General features: G+C 48.2%; 11 non-coding genes and 1 pseudogene across 11 annotated transcripts; 8 read left to right on the top strand and 4 right to left on the bottom strand.

Moving 5' to 3' along the window:
* Positions 1–3,442: 3,442 nt before the first annotated feature.
* Positions 3,443–3,605, bottom strand: LOC134997228 (U1 spliceosomal RNA). The gene has a single exon (XR_010199773.1). It is a non-coding gene; the product is annotated as a U1 spliceosomal RNA (small nuclear RNA).
* A 152-nt stretch (positions 3,606–3,757) lies between these two features.
* On the bottom strand, positions 3,758–3,921 carry LOC134996972 (U1 spliceosomal RNA). Its single transcript, XR_010199530.1, has one exon. It is a non-coding gene; the product is annotated as a U1 spliceosomal RNA (small nuclear RNA).
* Positions 3,922–4,595: 674 nt separating this feature from the next.
* LOC134997435 (U1 spliceosomal RNA) lies at positions 4,596–4,758 on the bottom strand. The gene has a single exon (XR_010199948.1). It is a non-coding gene; the product is annotated as a U1 spliceosomal RNA (small nuclear RNA).
* A 98-nt stretch (positions 4,759–4,856) lies between these two features.
* LOC134997139 (U1 spliceosomal RNA) lies at positions 4,857–5,020 on the bottom strand. The gene has a single exon (XR_010199691.1). It is a non-coding gene; the product is annotated as a U1 spliceosomal RNA (small nuclear RNA).
* A 49-nt stretch (positions 5,021–5,069) lies between these two features.
* LOC134997069 (U1 spliceosomal RNA) lies at positions 5,070–5,233 on the top strand. Its single transcript, XR_010199623.1, has one exon. It is a non-coding gene; the product is annotated as a U1 spliceosomal RNA (small nuclear RNA).
* Positions 5,234–5,385: 152 nt separating this feature from the next.
* LOC134997251 (U1 spliceosomal RNA) lies at positions 5,386–5,548 on the top strand. The gene has a single exon (XR_010199795.1). It is a non-coding gene; the product is annotated as a U1 spliceosomal RNA (small nuclear RNA).
* Positions 5,549–6,222: 674 nt separating this feature from the next.
* LOC134997157 (U1 spliceosomal RNA) lies at positions 6,223–6,386 on the top strand. Its single transcript, XR_010199708.1, has one exon. It is a non-coding gene; the product is annotated as a U1 spliceosomal RNA (small nuclear RNA).
* Positions 6,387–6,538: 152 nt separating this feature from the next.
* LOC134997432 (U1 spliceosomal RNA) lies at positions 6,539–6,679 on the top strand (annotated as a pseudogene).
* A 694-nt stretch (positions 6,680–7,373) lies between these two features.
* On the top strand, positions 7,374–7,537 carry LOC134997107 (U1 spliceosomal RNA). The gene has a single exon (XR_010199660.1). It is a non-coding gene; the product is annotated as a U1 spliceosomal RNA (small nuclear RNA).
* Positions 7,538–7,689: 152 nt separating this feature from the next.
* On the top strand, positions 7,690–7,852 carry LOC134997379 (U1 spliceosomal RNA). Its single transcript, XR_010199903.1, has one exon. It is a non-coding gene; the product is annotated as a U1 spliceosomal RNA (small nuclear RNA).
* Positions 7,853–8,526: 674 nt separating this feature from the next.
* Positions 8,527–8,690, top strand: LOC134996961 (U1 spliceosomal RNA). Its single transcript, XR_010199519.1, has one exon. It is a non-coding gene; the product is annotated as a U1 spliceosomal RNA (small nuclear RNA).
* Positions 8,691–8,842: 152 nt separating this feature from the next.
* Positions 8,843–9,005, top strand: LOC134997227 (U1 spliceosomal RNA). Its single transcript, XR_010199772.1, has one exon. It is a non-coding gene; the product is annotated as a U1 spliceosomal RNA (small nuclear RNA).
* The last annotated feature ends 6,860 nt before the right edge of the window (positions 9,006–15,865 follow it).

Genomic DNA, 15,865 nt, shown 5'->3' with positions numbered 1-15,865 from the left:
TACTGTAGGTATATAATATAATGACGGACCTGGTGGACACTGTCAGCAGACTGCTAAACTACTAGTATGAAGAAGATAGAAAAAAAACCCCCACCACAGGTAGGTATACAATTATGGACGAGTGACGACACAGAGGTAGGTACAGCCGTGGACTACAGTACTGCGTCTGCTAGTATAGATAATATACTAAATATATTACTACTGTAGGTATATAATATAATGACGGACCTGGTGGACACTGTCAGCAGACTCCTAAACTACTAGTATGAAGAAGATAGAAAAAAAAAACCCACCACAGTTAGGTATACAATTATGGACGAGTGACGACACAGAGGTAGGTACAGCCGTGGACTACCGTACTGCGTCTGCTAGTATAGATAATATACTAAATATATTACTACTGTAGGTATATAATATAATGACGGACCTGGTGGACACTGTCAGCAGACTCCTAAACTACTAGTATGAAGAAGATAGAAAAAAAACACCCCACCACAGGTAGGTATACAATTATGGACGAGCACTGACGACACAGAGATAGCCACAGCCGTGGACTACCGTACTGCGTCTGCTAGTATAGATAATATAATAAATATATTACTACTGTAGGTATATAATATAATGATGGACCTGGTGGACACTGTCAGCAGACTCCTAAACTACTAGTATGAAGAAGATAGAAAAAAAAAACCCACCACAGGTAGGTAGGTATACAATTATGGACGAGCACTGACGACACAGAGATAGCCACAGCCGTGGACTACCGTACTGCGTCTGCTAATATAGAGATGATAAAGATGATAGAGATGAAAAAAAAATATAACACTACTGCAGGTAAATATTTATATAATATAATGTATGACCGACCTGCTGGACACTGTCAGCAGAATGCGTTTATAGAATAAAAAAAAAAAACACCACAGGAGTGTTTAACTTTTTCAGGCAGACAATATACTGGTGGTCACACTGGCAGCAAAAGTGTGCACTGTACTCCTGCTATAACTGCTCCCCAGTCTCCCCCACAATTAAGCTGTGTGAGCAGTGAGCACTCAGCACAGTCAGATATACATAGATGATATATCATGCAGCACACTGAGGCTGAGCACATATATGGTATGTGTATCGTTTTTTTTCAGGCAGAGAACGGATTATAAATAATAAAACTGGTGGTCACTATCAGCAAAACTCTGCACTACTGAGTACTCCTGACAAGTTCAACTGCTCCCCAAATTAGTAGTAAATCAAATGTCACTCGTCTCTATCTTCTAATCTAAACGGAGAGGACGCCAGCCACGTCCTCTCCCTATCAATCTCAATGCACGTGTGAAAATGGCGGCGACGCGCGGCTCCTTATATAGAATCCGAGTCTTGTGAGAATCCGACAGCGGGATGATGACGTTCGGGCGCGCTCGGGATAACCGAGCAAGGCGGGAGGATCCGAGTCTGCTCGGACCCGTGCAAAAAAGGGTGAAGTTCGGGCGGGTTCGGATTCCGAGGAACCGAACCCGCTCATCTCTAATGGCCACCCAGCATGACGCCTCCCTTCTTGACCATGCTGTAATTGCAGTCGCACTGCAGTTCAGCGTGATCATAAAAAATGGTGTAGCCTCCTGCTGGTGCAGACTGTATGTGCGCGCAGGAAGCCGCCACCATTTTTGTGATCACAGCGGCTGAATGTGATGTCATACAGCCGCTGTGACCACGCCCCCTGTGTCTCCTCCATTGCAGACCCCATTTTGAAGCCTTGCCCCCGCACCGCTCCATCCCTGACTTGGAAATGGAGTGTTGCTGACCCCCCTCTCCCCCCCTGCCCCGATTGACAGGCAGAGGCGATCGCATTCTCTGCGGGGTGCCGCAGAAAATGCAGGCACATGCGTATGCTCTTAGCAATTTTTGCAGTTGGATCGCTTATTGTGATTGCAATCCAACCTGAATCAGGCCCTATTACCTATCACAATGCGCTGCGGGCAGTACAAAATTGGTTTAATATAGGAGAAAAACCCCCAGACCTGTGCTCCTTAACTGTACCTGGTGGCTAGTGGAGCGGCTGCCCAGTAATCAGTGTCCACGACAGTGCGCACACGGTCCACCCCCTACGGCCACGCTCCCCTTCATCAGCGGCCTCGTGATCCGGAAGGGCGGTGTGTGTGTGACTGACCTTAGGAAGAAACCGGAGCCTCCGCTGCAGTGACCCAGCAACCAGGGCACGGGAGTATACAGCGCCGCTGGGAGTGATGAAGCTGCAGTAAAGATGTCTATTAGACCTAGCCTGCTGCAGCCCTTGTAGATTCTCATAAAACAAGTTCTTCTTTTCTTGTCAAAATTAATAGCTAAGAATAGGCTGCCTGAGGCAGGCCCCTGTTAAGTGGCCTGCTACTGAAGGCACCAACTACAAACTGAGCTCCCTGTTCATGGAAGCGGGGTTATAGAGGAGAATGCACTGAGCTTCTTGGGAACAGTCAAAAGCTTTGAGCCGGTTGGTGCCTCAGATCAAGATCCTACTCTACACACCAATGTGAATCCTTGTGGAGTCCAGTGTACCCCACAGAAGAAATTAATGTGTCACACCCATTGGCAGCAACCTTAGAATAGCTGCTGACGGGCACAATTGAGAAAGGAAGGGGGGGGGGGGACATTTGAATCCAACACATAGATGCAATTCAAATATGTAATTTGTACCTTCCTATTTTAAAATATAATGGATGAACCTCACCCTGTGAGAACAATCTTCATGATCAAGAGATCTCATATGCAAAATAAGTATGAGTTGGGATAGGGCTGGGGAGGGTGGCTGCTCGGGCAGCCCCTCCCCCGTCAAGTTAAGGAGATTCAACTGAGGAAGCACAAGGGAACTTTCGTCTGGGGACAACAACTGCAGGGAGACCACATCTTTTCAGATGAACATGGGAGGGCGGAAGGCTGCCTAATACTGAAGCACCATCAAATATCAAACCATATGCAACAACTAGTACAAGCATTCCTGGGGGAAGGTCTGCAGAAGACGGATTTGCATACGGTGATGTCATCCAAGCAGTGGGCCAAAGTTGGCTGGAACCCTCATCTGCATATGAAAAGAGAAAAGGGGCATGCAGGGCATGGCGGCCTTTTGCGGTGCTTGGATGACCCTTAGTTCGCATTAAACACCCCCACCCTCCTTTTGTGTGGGGCTCATGTTGGCTCTGCCCCAGCCCCTGAAGCATTCAAGCTGATTTCTTGCAGCAGCTGGGCACTGTAACAGCTCCAGAGCTGCTCTGTAAGGCAACTAAAAGGGTGTGGGCCCTGCAGCACTACCTGTAGTTCGCATTGTGCGTTTGAAGGCACAAAGTAAGCAGACAGGAGGATAAGTCAGGATAGTGCGCAAGGGCATAGAAGGGAGCGGCTCAAGAAAAGAGAAGTGGAAACAGACAGCAAACTAGGCTGGAGAGAGACCTGAGACAAAGAGATCTGAATTATACGAGAGCCGACCAGGGGAAACACAAATTATGCAGTCAAGTTTCCCACATTTGGGGAAATCGCAGGGGCAGCACACCCAGAGTGCAATGGGTGAGCCTTGCCCTGGGAGAAGCACCTTCATGATCATAGTATCTCACCTGGCAGGTAAGTAGGAGTTGGGCTAGAGCTGGGGAGGGTCGCTGCTCGGGTACCCCCCTGTAAAGTGAAGGAGATCCAACTGAGGCAGCACAAGGGAACTCTCGAAAGAAGAACAAGGCTAGAGGAAAATCTGAGACAAAGAAATCTGACTTTTACCAGAGCTGACCAGAGGAAAGCACAAACACAGTCCCCCACTACCAAAAATAATGCAGTCAAGTTTCCCACATTTGGGGAAATCACAGGGGTCAGTATACCCAAAATGCAATGAATGAACCTCACCCTGGGAGAACAATCTTCATGACCATGGTATCTCCTATGCAAAATAAGTATGATTTGGAATAGGGCTGGGGAGGGCCGCTGCTCAGGCACATCTCTGTCAAGTAAAGGAGATTCAACTGAGGCAGCACAAGGGAACTCTCATCTGGGGACAACAACTGCAGGGAGAACACATATTTTCAGATGAACATGGGAGGGCAGAAGGCTGCCTAATACTGAAGCACCCCCAAACAACAAACCAAATGCAACAACTAGTGCAAGCATTCCTGGGGGAAGTTCTGCAGAAGACGGATTTGCATACGGTGATGTCATCCAAGCAGTGGGTCAAAGTTGGCTTCAACCCTCATCTGCATATGAAAAGAGAAAAGGGGCGTGCAGGGCTTGGCGGCCTTTTGCGGTGCTTGGATGACCCCTAGTTCGCATTAAACTCCTCCACCCTCCTTTGGTGTGGGGCTCATGTTGGCCATGCCCCATCCCCTGAAGCATTCAAGCTGATTTCTTGCAGCAGCTGGGCACTGTAACAGCTCCAGAGCTGCTCTGTAAGGCAAGTAAAAGGGTGTGGGCCCTGCAGCACTACCTGTAGTTTGCATTGTGCATTGGAAGGCACAAAGTAAGCAGACGGGAGGAGAAGTCAGGATAGTGCACAAGGGTATAGAAGGGAGCGGCTAAAGAAAAGAGAAGTGGAAACAGACAGCAAACTAGGCTGGAGAGAGACCTGAGACAAAGAGATCTGAATTATACGAGAGCCGACCAGGGGAAACACAAATTATGCAGTCAAGTTTCCCACATTTGGGGAAATCGCAGGGGCAGCACACCCAGAGTGCAATGGGTGAGCCTTGCCCTGGGAGAAGCACCTTCATGATCATAGTATCTCACCCCCCTGTCAAGTGAAGGAGATCCAACTGAGGCAGCACAAGGGAACTCTCGAAAGAAGAACAAGGCTAGAGGAAGATCTGAAACAAAGAAATCTGACTTTTACCAGAGCTGACCAGAGGAAAACACAAACACAGTCCCCCACTACCACAAAGAAAGCAGTCGAGTTTCCCACATTTGGGGAAATCACAGGGGTCAGCATACCCAGAATGCAATGAATGAACCTCACCCTGGGAGAATAATCTTCATGACCATGGTATCTCCTATGCAAAATAAGTATGATTTGGAATAGGGCTGAGCAGCGGCCCTCCCCAGCCCTATTCCAAATCATACTTATTTTGCATAGGAGATACCATGGTCATGAAGATTGTTCTTCCAGGGTGAGGTTCATTCATTGCATTCTGGGTATGCTGACCCCTGTGATTTCCCCAAATGTGGGAAACTTGACTGCATTATTTGTGGTAGTGGGGGACTGTGTTTGTGCTTTCCTCTGGTCAGCTCTGGTAAAAGTCAGATTTCTTTGTCTCATATTTTACTCTAGCCTTGTTCTTCTTTCGAGAGTTCCCTTGTGCTGCCTCAGTTGGATCTCCTTCACTTGACAGGGGGGTACCCGAGCAGCGACCCTCCCCAGCTCTAGCCCAAATCCTACTTACCTGCCAGGTGAGATACTATGATCATGAAGGTGCTTCTCCCAGGGCAAGGCTCACCCATTGCACTCTGGGTGTGCTGCTCCTGCGATTTCCCCAAATGTGGGAAACTTGACTGCATAATTTGTGTTTCCCCTGGTCGGCTCTCGTATAATTCAGATCTCTTTGTCTCAGGTCTCTCTCCAGCCTAGTTTGCTGTCTGTTTCCACTTCTCTTTTCTTGAGCCGCTCCCTTCTATGCCCTTGCGCACTATCCTGACTTCTCCTCCTGTCTGCTTACTTTGTGCCTTCCAACGCACAATGCGAACTACAGGTAGTGCTGCAGGGCCCACACCCTTTTACTTGCCTTACAGAGCAGCTCTGGAGCTGTTACAGTGCCCAGCTGCTGCAAGAAATCAGCTTGAATGCTTCAGGGGCTGGGGCATAGCCAACATGAGCCCCACACCGAAGGAGGGTGGAGGTGTTTAATGCGAACTAGGGGTCATCCAAGCGCCGCAAAAGGCCGCCATGCCCTGCACGCCCCTTTTCTCTTTTCATATGCAGACGAGGGTTGAAGCCAACTTTGACCCACTGCTTGGATGACATCACCATATGCAAATCCGTCTTCTGCAGAACTTCCCCCAGGAATGCTTGTACTAGTTGTTGCATTTGGTTTGTTGTTTGGGGGTGCTTCAGTATTAGGCAGCCTTCTGCCCTCCCATGTTCATCTGAAAATATGTGTTCTCCCTGCAGTTGTTGTCCCCAGATGAGAGTTCCCTTGTGCTGCCTCAGTTGAATCTCCTTTACTTGACAGAGATGTGCATGAGCAGCGGCCCTCCCCAGCCCTATTCCAAATCATACTTATTTTGCATAGGAGATACCATGGTCATGAAGATTGTTCTCCCAGGGTGAGGTTCATTCATTGCATTCTGGGTATGCTGACCTCTGTGATTTCCCCAAATGTGGGAAACGCGACTGCTTTATTTGTGGTAGTGGGGGACTGTGTTTGTGTTTTCCTCTGGTCAGCTCTGGTAAAAGTCAGATTTCTTTGTTTCAGATCTTCCTCTAGCCTTGTTCTTCTTTCGAGAGTTCCCTTGTGCTGCCTCAGTTGGATCTCCTTCACTTGACAGGGGGGTGCCCGAGCAGCGACCCTCCCCAGCTCTAGCCCAACTCCTACTTACCTGCCAGGTGAGATACTATGATCATGAAGGTGCTTCTCCCAGGGCAAGGCCCACCATTGCACTCTGGGTGTGCTGCCCCTGCGATTTCCCGAAATGTGGGAAACTTGACTGCATAATTTGTGTTTCCCCTGGTCGGCTCTCGTATAATTTAGATCTCTTTGTCTCAGGTCTCTCTCCAGCCTAGTTTGCTGTCTGTTTCCACTTCTTTTTTCTTGAGCCCCTCCCATCTATACCCTTGTGCACTATCCTGACTTCTCCTCCCGTCTGCTTACTTTGTGCCTTCCAATGCACAATGCAAACTACAGGTAGTGCTGCAGGGCCCACACCCTTTTACTTGCCTTACAGAGCAGCTCTGGAGCTGTTACAGTGCCCAGCTGCTGCAAGAAATCAGCTTGAATGCTTCAGGGGCTGGGGCATAGCCAACATGAGCCCCACACCGAAGGAGGGTGGAGGTGTTTAATGCAAACTAGGGGTCAGCCAAGCGCCGCAAAAGGCCACCATGCCCTGCACGCCCCTTTTCTCTTTTCATATGCAGACGAGGGTTGAAGCCAACTTTGACCCACTGCTTGGATGACATCACCATATGCAAATCCATCTGCGGCAGGCCTTCCCCCAGGAATGCTTGCACTAGTTGTTGCATTTGGTTTGTTGTTTGGGGGTGCTTCAGTATTAGGCAGCCTTCTGCCCTCCATGTTCATCTGAAAATATGTGTTCTCCCTGCAGTTGTTATCCCCAGATGAGAGTTCCCTTGTGCTGCCTCAGTTGAATCTCCTTTACTTGACAGAGATGTGCATGAGCAGCGGCCCTCCCCAGCTCTATCCCAAATCATACTTATTTTGCATAGGAGATACCATGGTCATGAAGATTATTCTCCCAGGGTGAGGTTCATTCATTGCATTCTGGGTATGCTGACCCCTGTGATTTCCCCAAATGTGGGAAACTCGACTGCTTTATTTGTGGTAGTGGGGGACTGTGTTTGTGTTTTCCTCTGGTCAGCTCTGGTAAAAGTCAGATTTCTTTGTTTCAGATCTTCCTCTAGCCTTGTTCTTCTTTCGAGAGTTCCCTTGTGCTGCCTCAGTTGGATCTCCTTCACTTGACAGGGGGGTGCCCGAGCAGCGACCCTCCCCAGCTCTAGCCCAACTCCTACTTACCTGCCATGTGAGATACTATGATCATGAAGGTGCTTCTCCCAGGGCAAGGCTCACCCATTGCACTCTGGGTGTGCTGCCCCTGCGATTTCCCCAAATGTGGGAAACTTGACTGCATAATTTGTGTTTCCCCTGGTCGGCTCTCGTATAATTCAGATCTCTTTGTCTCAGGTCTCTCTCCAGCCTAGTTTGCTGTCTGTTTCCACTTCTCTTTTCTTTAGCCGCTCCCTTCTATACCCTTGTGCACTATCCTGACTTCTCCTCCCGTCTGCTTACTTTGTGCCTTCCAATGCACAATGCAAACTACAGGTAGTGCTGCAGGGCCCACACCCTTTTACTTGCCTTACAGAGCAGCTCTGGAGCTGTTACAGTGCCCAGCTGCTGCAAGAAATCAGCTTGAATGCTTCAGGGGATGGGGCATGGCCAACATGAGCCCCACACCAAAGGAGGGTGGAGGAGTTTAATGCGAACTAGGGGTCATCCAAGCACCGCAAAAGGCCGCCAAGCCCTGCACGCCCCTTTTCTCTTTTCATATGCAGATGAGGGTTGAAGCCAACTTTGACCCACTGCTTGGATGACATCACCGTATGCAAATCCGTCTTCTGCAGAACTTCCCCCAGGAATGCTTGCACTAGTTGTTGCATTTGGTTTGTTGTTTGGGGGTGCTTCAGTATTAGGCAGCCTTCTGCCCTCCCATGTTCATCTGAAAATATGTGTTCTCCCTGCAGTTGTTGTCCCCAGATGAGAGTTCCCTTGTGCTGCCTCAGTTGAATCTCCTTTACTTGACAGAGATGTGCCTGAGCAGCGGCCCTCCCCAGCCCTATTCCAAATCATACTTATTTTGCATAGGAGATACCATGGTCATGAAGATTGTTCTCCCAGGGTGAGGTTCATTCATTGCATTTTGGGTATACTGACCCCTGTGATTTCCCCAAATGTGGGAAACTTGACTGCATTATTTTTGGTAGTGGGGGACTGTGTTTGTGCTTTCCTCTGGTCAGCTCTGGTAAAAGTCAGATTTCTTTGTCTCAGATTTTCCTCTAGCCTTGTTCTTCTTTCGAGAGTTCCCTTGTGCTGCCTCAGTTGGATCTCCTTCACTTTACAGGGGGGTACCCGAGCAGCGACCCTCCCCAGCTCTAGCCCAACTCCTACTTACCTGCCAGGTGAGATACTATGATCATGAAGGTGCTTCTCCCAGGGCAAGGCTCACCCATTGCACTCTGGGTGTGCTGCCCCTGCGATTTCCCCAAATGTGGGAAACTTGACTGCATAATTTGTGTTTCCCCTGGTCGGCTCTCGTATAATTCAGATCTCTTTGTCTCAGGTCTCTCTCCAGCCTAGTTTGCTGTCTGTTTCCACTTCTCTTTTCTTGAGCCGCTCCCTTCTATGCCCTTGCGCACTATCCTGACTTATCCTCCTGTCTGCTTACTTTGTGCCTTCAAACGCACAATGCGAACTACAGGTAGTGCTGCAGGGCCCACACCCTTTTAGTTGCCTTACAGAGCAGCTCTGGAGCTGTTACAGTGCCCAGCTGCTGCAAGAAATCAGCTTGAATGCTTCAGGGGCTGGGGCAGAGCCAACATGAGCCCCACACAAAAGGAGGGTGGGGGTGTTTAATGCGAACTAAGGGTCATCCAAGCACCGCAAAAGGCCGCCATGCCCTGCATGCCCCTTTTCTCTTTTCATATGCAGATGAGGGTTCCAGCCAACTTTGGCCCACTGCTTGGATGACATCACCGTATGCAAATCCGTCTTCTGCAGACCTTCCCCCAGGAATGCTTGTACTAGTTGTTGCATATGGTTTGATATTTGATGGTGCTTCAGTATTAGGCAGCCTTCCGCCCTCCCATGTTCATCTGAAAAGATGTGGTCTCCCTGCAGTTGTTGTCCCCAGACAAAAGTTCCCTTGTGCTTCCTCAGTTGAATCTCCTTAACTTGACGGGGGAGGGGCTGCCCGAGCAGCCACCCTCCCCAGCCCTATCCCAACTCATACTTATTTTGCATATGAGATCTCTTGATCATGAAGATTGTTCTCACAGGGTGAGGTTCATCCATTATATTTTAAAATAGGAAGGTACAAATTACATATTTGAATTGCATCTATGTGTTGGATTCAAATGTCCCCCCCCCCCTTCCTTTCTCAATTGTGCCCGTCAGCAGCTATTCTAAGGTTGCTGCCAATGGGTGTGACACATTAATTTCTTCTGTGGGGTACACTGGACTCCACAAGGATTCACATTGGTGTGTAGAGTAGGATCTTGATCTGAGGCACCAACCGGCTCAAAGCTTTTGACTGTTCCCAAGAAGCTCAGTGCATTCTCCTCTATAACCCCGCTTCCATGAACAGGGAGCTCAGTTTGTAGTTGGTGCCTTCAGTAGCAGGCCACTTAACAGGGGCCTGCCTCAGGCAGCCTATTCTTAGCTATTAATTTTGACAAGAAAAGAAGAACTTGTTTTATGAGAATCTACAAGGGCTGCAGCAGGCTAGGTCTAATAGACATCTTTACTGCAGCTTCATCACTCCCAGCGGCGCTGTATACTCCCGTGCCCTGGTTGCTGGGTCACTGCAGCGGAGGCTCCGGTTTCTTCCTAAGGTCAGTCACACACACACCGCCCTTCCGGATCACGAGGCCGCTGATGAAGGGGAGCGTGGCCGTAGGGGGTGGACCGTGTGCGCACTGTCGTGGACACTGATTACTGGGCAGCCGCTCCACTAGCCACCAGGTACAGTTAAGGAGCACAGGTCTGGGGGTTTTTCTCCTATATTAAACCAATTTTGTACTGCCCGCAGCGCATTGTGATAGGTAATAGGGCCTGATTCAGGTTGGATTGCAATCACAATAAGCGATCCAACTGCAAAAATTGCTAAGAGCATACGCATGTGCCTGCATTTTCTGCGGCACCCCGCAGAGAATGCGATCGCCTCTGCCTGTCAATCGGGGCAGGGGGGGAGAGGGGGGTCAGCAACACTCCATTTCCAAGTCAGGGATGGAGCGGTGCGGGGGCAAGGCTTCAAAATGGGGTCTGCAATGGAGGAGACACAGGGGGCGTGGTCACAGCGGCTGTATGACATCACATTCAGCCGCTGTGATCACAAAAATGGTGGCGGCTTCCTGCGCGCACATACAGTCTGCACCAGCAGGAGGCTACACCATTTTTTATGATCACGCTGAACTGCAGTGCGACTGCAATTACAGCATGGTCAAGAAGGGAGGCGTCATGCTGGGTGGCCATTAGAGATGAGCGGGTTCGGTTCCTCGGAATCCGAACCCGCCCGAACTTCACCCTTTTTTGCACGGGTCCGAGCAGACTCGGATCCTCCCGCCTTGCTCGGTTATCCCGAGCGCGCCCGAACGTCATCATCCCGCTGTCGGATTCTCACAAGACTCGGATTCTATATAAGGAGCCGCGCGTCGCCGCCATTTTCACACGTGCATTGAGATTGATAGGGAGAGGACGTGGCTGGCGTCCTCTCCGTTTAGATTAGAAGATAGAGACGAGTGACATTTGATTTACTACTAATTTGGGGAGCAGTTGAACTTGTCAGGAGTACTCAGTAGTGCAGAGTTTTGCTGATAGTGACCACCAGTTTTATTATTTATAATCCGTTCTCTGCCTGAAAAAAAACGATACACATACCATATATGTGCTCAGCCTCAGTGTGCTGCATGATATATCATCTATGTATATCTGACTGTGCTGAGTGCTCACTGCTCACACAGCTTAATTGTGGGGGAGACTGGGGAGCAGTTATAGCAGGAGTACAGTGCACACTTTTGCTGCCAGTGTGACCACCAGTATATTGTCTGCCTGAAAAAGTTAAACACTCCTGTGGTGTTTTTTTTTTTTATTCTATAAACGCATTCTGCTGACAGTGTCCAGCAGGTCGGTCATACATTATATTATATAAATATTTACCTGCAGTAGTGTTATATTTTTTTTCATCTCTATCATCTTTATCATCTCTATATTAGCAGACGCAGTACGGTAGTCCACGGCTGTGGCTATCTCTGTGTCGTCAGTGCTCGTCCATAATTGTATACCTACCTACCTGTGGTGGGTTTTTTTTTTCTATCTTCTTCATACTAGTAGTTTAGGAGTCTGCTGACAGTGTCCACCAGGTCCATCATTATATTATATACCTACAGTAGTAATATATTTATTATATTATCTATACTAGCAGACGCAGTACGGTAGTCCACGGCTGTGGCTATCTCTGTGTCGTCAGTGCTCGTCCATAATTGTATACCTACCTGTGGTGGGGTGTTTTTTTTCTATCTTCTTCATACTAGTAGTTTAGGAGTCTGCTGACAGTGTCCACCAGGTCCGTCATTATATTATATACCTACAGTAGTAATATATTTAGTATATTATCTATACTAGCAGACGCAGTACGGTAGTCCACGGCTGTACCTACCTCTGTGTCGTCACTCGTCCATAATTGTATACCTAACTGTGGTGGGGGTTTTTTTTCTATCTTCTTCATACTAGTAGTTTAGGAGTCTGCTGACAGTGTCCACCAGGTCCGTCATTATATTATATACCTACAGTAGTAATATATTTAGTATATTATCTATACTAGCAGACGCAGTACTGTAGTCCACGGCTGTACCTACCTCTGTGTCGTCACTCGTCCATAATTGTATACCTACCTGTGGTGGGGTTTTTTTTTCTATCTTCTTCATACTAGTAGTTTAGCAGTCTGCTGACAGTGTCCACCAGGTCCGTCATTATATTATATACCTACAGTAGTAATATATTTAGTATATTATCTATGCTAGCAGACGCAGTACGGTAGGCCACGGCTGTGGCTATCTCTGTGTCGTCAGTGCTCATCCATAATTGTATACCTAACTACCTGTGGTGGGTTTTTTTTTCTATCTTCTTCATACTAGTAGTTTAGGAATCTGCTGACAGTGTCCACCAGGTCCGTCATTATATTATATACCTACAGTAGTAATATATTTAGTATATTATCTATACTAGCAGACGCAGTACGGTAGTCCACGGCTGTACCTACCTCTGTGTCGTCACTCGTCCATAATTGTATACCTACCTGTGGTGAAGTTTTTTTTCTATCTTCTTCATACTAGTAGTTTAGCAGTCTGCTGACAGTGTCCACCAGGTCCGTCATTACATTATATATACCTACAGTAGTTATATATATTTTTTTTTATATCATTAATTATCATCTCTATACTAGCAGACGCAGTACGGTAGGCCACGGCTGTGGCTATCTCTGTGTCGTCAGTGCTCGTCCATAATTGTATACCTACCTACCTGTGGTGGGGTTTTTTTTTCTGTCTTCATCATACTAGTAGTTTAGCAGTCTGCTGACAGTGTCCACCAGGTCCGTCATTATATAATATATACCTACAGTAGTTATATATATATTTTTTTTATATCATTAATTATCATCTCTATACTAGCAGACGCAGTACGGTAGTCCACGGCTGTAGCTACCTCTGTGTCGTCAGTCACTCGTCATCCATAAGTATACTAGTATCCATCCATCTCCATTGTTTACCTGAGGTGCCTTTTAGTTGTGCCTATTAAAATATGGAGAACAAAAATGTTGAGGTTCCAAAAATAGGGAAAGATCAAGATCCACTTCCACCTCGTGCTGAAGCTGCTGCCACTAGTCATGGCCGAGACGATGAAATTCCATCAACGTCGTCTGCCGAGGCCGATGCCCAATGTCATAGTACAGAGCATGTAAAATTCAAAACACAAAAGATCAGTAAAAAAAAGGACTCAAAAATCTAAATAAAAATCGTCGGAGGAGAAGCGTAAACTTGCCAATATGCCATTTACCACACGGAGTGGCAAGGAACGGCTGAGGCCCTGGCCTATGTTCATGGCTAGTGGTTCAGCTTCACATGAGGATGGAAGCACTCAGCCTCTCGCTAGAAAAATGAAAAGACTTAAGCTGGCAAAAGCACAGCAAAGAACTGTGCGTTCTTCAAAATCACAAATCCACAAGGAGAGTCCAATTGTGTCGGTTGCGATGCCTGACCTTCCCAACACTGGACGTGAAGAGCATGCACCTTCCACCATTTGCACACCCCCTGCAAGTGCTGGAAGGAGCACCCGCAGTCCAGTTCCTGATAGTCAGATTGAAGATGTCAGTGTTGAAGTACACCAGGATGAGGAGGATATGGGTGTTGCTGGCGCTGGGGAGGTGAGGTGGTTTGTTTAAGTCAGGCACCCGGGGAGACACCTGTTGTCCGTGGGAGGAATATGGCCATTGACATGCCTGGTGAAAATACCAAAAAAAACTGCTCTTCGGTGTGGAAGTATTTCAACAGAAATGCGAACAACAGGTGTCAAGCCGTGTGTTGCCTTTGTCAAGCTGTAATAAGTAGGGGTAAGGACGTTAACCACCTCGGAACATCCTCCCTTATACGTCACCTGCAGCGCATTCATCATAAGTCAGTGACAAGTTCAAAAACTTTGGGCGACAGCGGAAGCAGTCCACTGACCAGTAAATCCCTTCCTCTTGTAACCAAGCTCACGCAAACCACCCCACCAACTCCCTCAGTGTCAATTTCCTCCTTCCCCAGGAATGCCAATAGTCCTGCAGGCCATGTCACTGGCAATTCTGACGAGTTCTCTCCTGCCTGGGATTCCTCCGATGCATCCTTGAGTGTAACGCCTACTGCTGCTGGCGCTGCTGTTGTTGCTGCTGGGAGTCGATGGTCATCCCAGAGGGGAAGTCGTAAGACCACTTTTACTACTTCCACCAAGCAATTGACTGTCCAACAGTCCTTTGCAAGGAAGATGAAATATCACAGCAGTCATCCTGCTGCAAAGCGGATAACTGAGGCCTTGGCATCCTGGGCGGTGAGAAACGTGGTTCCGGTATCCATCATTACTTCAGAGCCAACTATAGACTTGATTGAGGTACTGTGTCCCCGGTACCAAATACCATCTAGGTTCCATTTCTCTAGGCAGGCGATACCGAAAATGTACACAGACCTCAGAAAAAGACTCACCAGTGTCCTAAAAAATGCAGTTGTACCCAATGTCCACTTAACCACGGACATGTGGACAAATGGGGCAGGGCAGACTCAGGACTATATGACTGTGACAGCCCACTGGGTAGATGTATTGACTCCCGCCGCAAGAACAGCAGCGGCGGCACCAGTAGCAGCATCTCGCAAACGCCAACTCTTTCCTAGGCAGGCTACGCTTTGTATCACCGCTTTCCAGAATACGCACACAGCTGAAAACCTCTTACGGCAACTGAGGAAGATCATCGCAGAATGGCTTACCCCAATTGGACTCTCCTGTGGATTTGTGGCATCGGACAACGCCAGCAATATTGTGCGTGCATTATATCTGGGCAAATTCCAGCACGTCCCATGTTTTGCACATACATTGAATTTGGTGGTGCAGAATTATTTAAAAAACGACAGGGGTGTGCAAGAGATGCTGTCGGTGGCCAGAAGAATTGCGGGACACTTTCGGCGTACAGGCACCACGTACAGAAGACTGGAGCAACACCAAAAACGCCTGAACCTGCCCTGCCATCATCTGAAGCAAGAAGTGGTAACGAGGTGGAATTCAACCCTCTATATGCTTCAGAGGATGGAGGAGCAGCAAAAGGCCATTCAAGCCTATACATCTGACCACGATATAGGAGGTGGAATGCACCTGTCTCAAGCGCAGTGGAGAATGATTTCAACGTTGTGCAAGGTTCTGCAACCTTTTGAACTTGCCACACGTGAAGTCAGTTCAGACACTGCCAGCCTGAGTCAGGTCATTCCCGTCATCAGGCTTTTGCAGAAGAAGCTGGAGACATTGAAGGAGGAGCTAAGACAGAGCGATTCCGCTAGGCATGTGGGACTTGTGGATGGAGCCCTTCATTCGCTTAACCAGGATTCACGGGTGGTCAATCTGTTGAAATCAGAGCACTACATTTTGGCCACCGTGCTCGATCCTAGATTTAAAACCTACGTTGTATCTCTCTTTCCGGCAGACACAAGTCTGCAGGGGTTCAAAGACCTGCTGGTGAGAAAATTATCAAGTCAAGTGGAACTTGATCGGTCAACAGCTCCTCCTTCACATTCTCCCGCAATTGGGGGTGCGAGGAAAAGGCTCAGAATTCCGAGCCCACCCGCTGGCGGTGATGCAGGGCAGTCTGGAGCGACTGCTGATGCTGACATCTG

This window comes from Pseudophryne corroboree, unplaced genomic scaffold (assembly GCF_028390025.1).
Source record: "Pseudophryne corroboree isolate aPseCor3 unplaced genomic scaffold, aPseCor3.hap2 scaffold_144, whole genome shotgun sequence".
Classification (NCBI taxonomy): Eukaryota; Metazoa; Chordata; class Amphibia; order Anura; family Myobatrachidae; genus Pseudophryne; species Pseudophryne corroboree.
The sequence above is the reverse complement of the archived record's forward strand: the minus strand, read 5'-3'. Positions and strand labels throughout refer to the sequence as shown.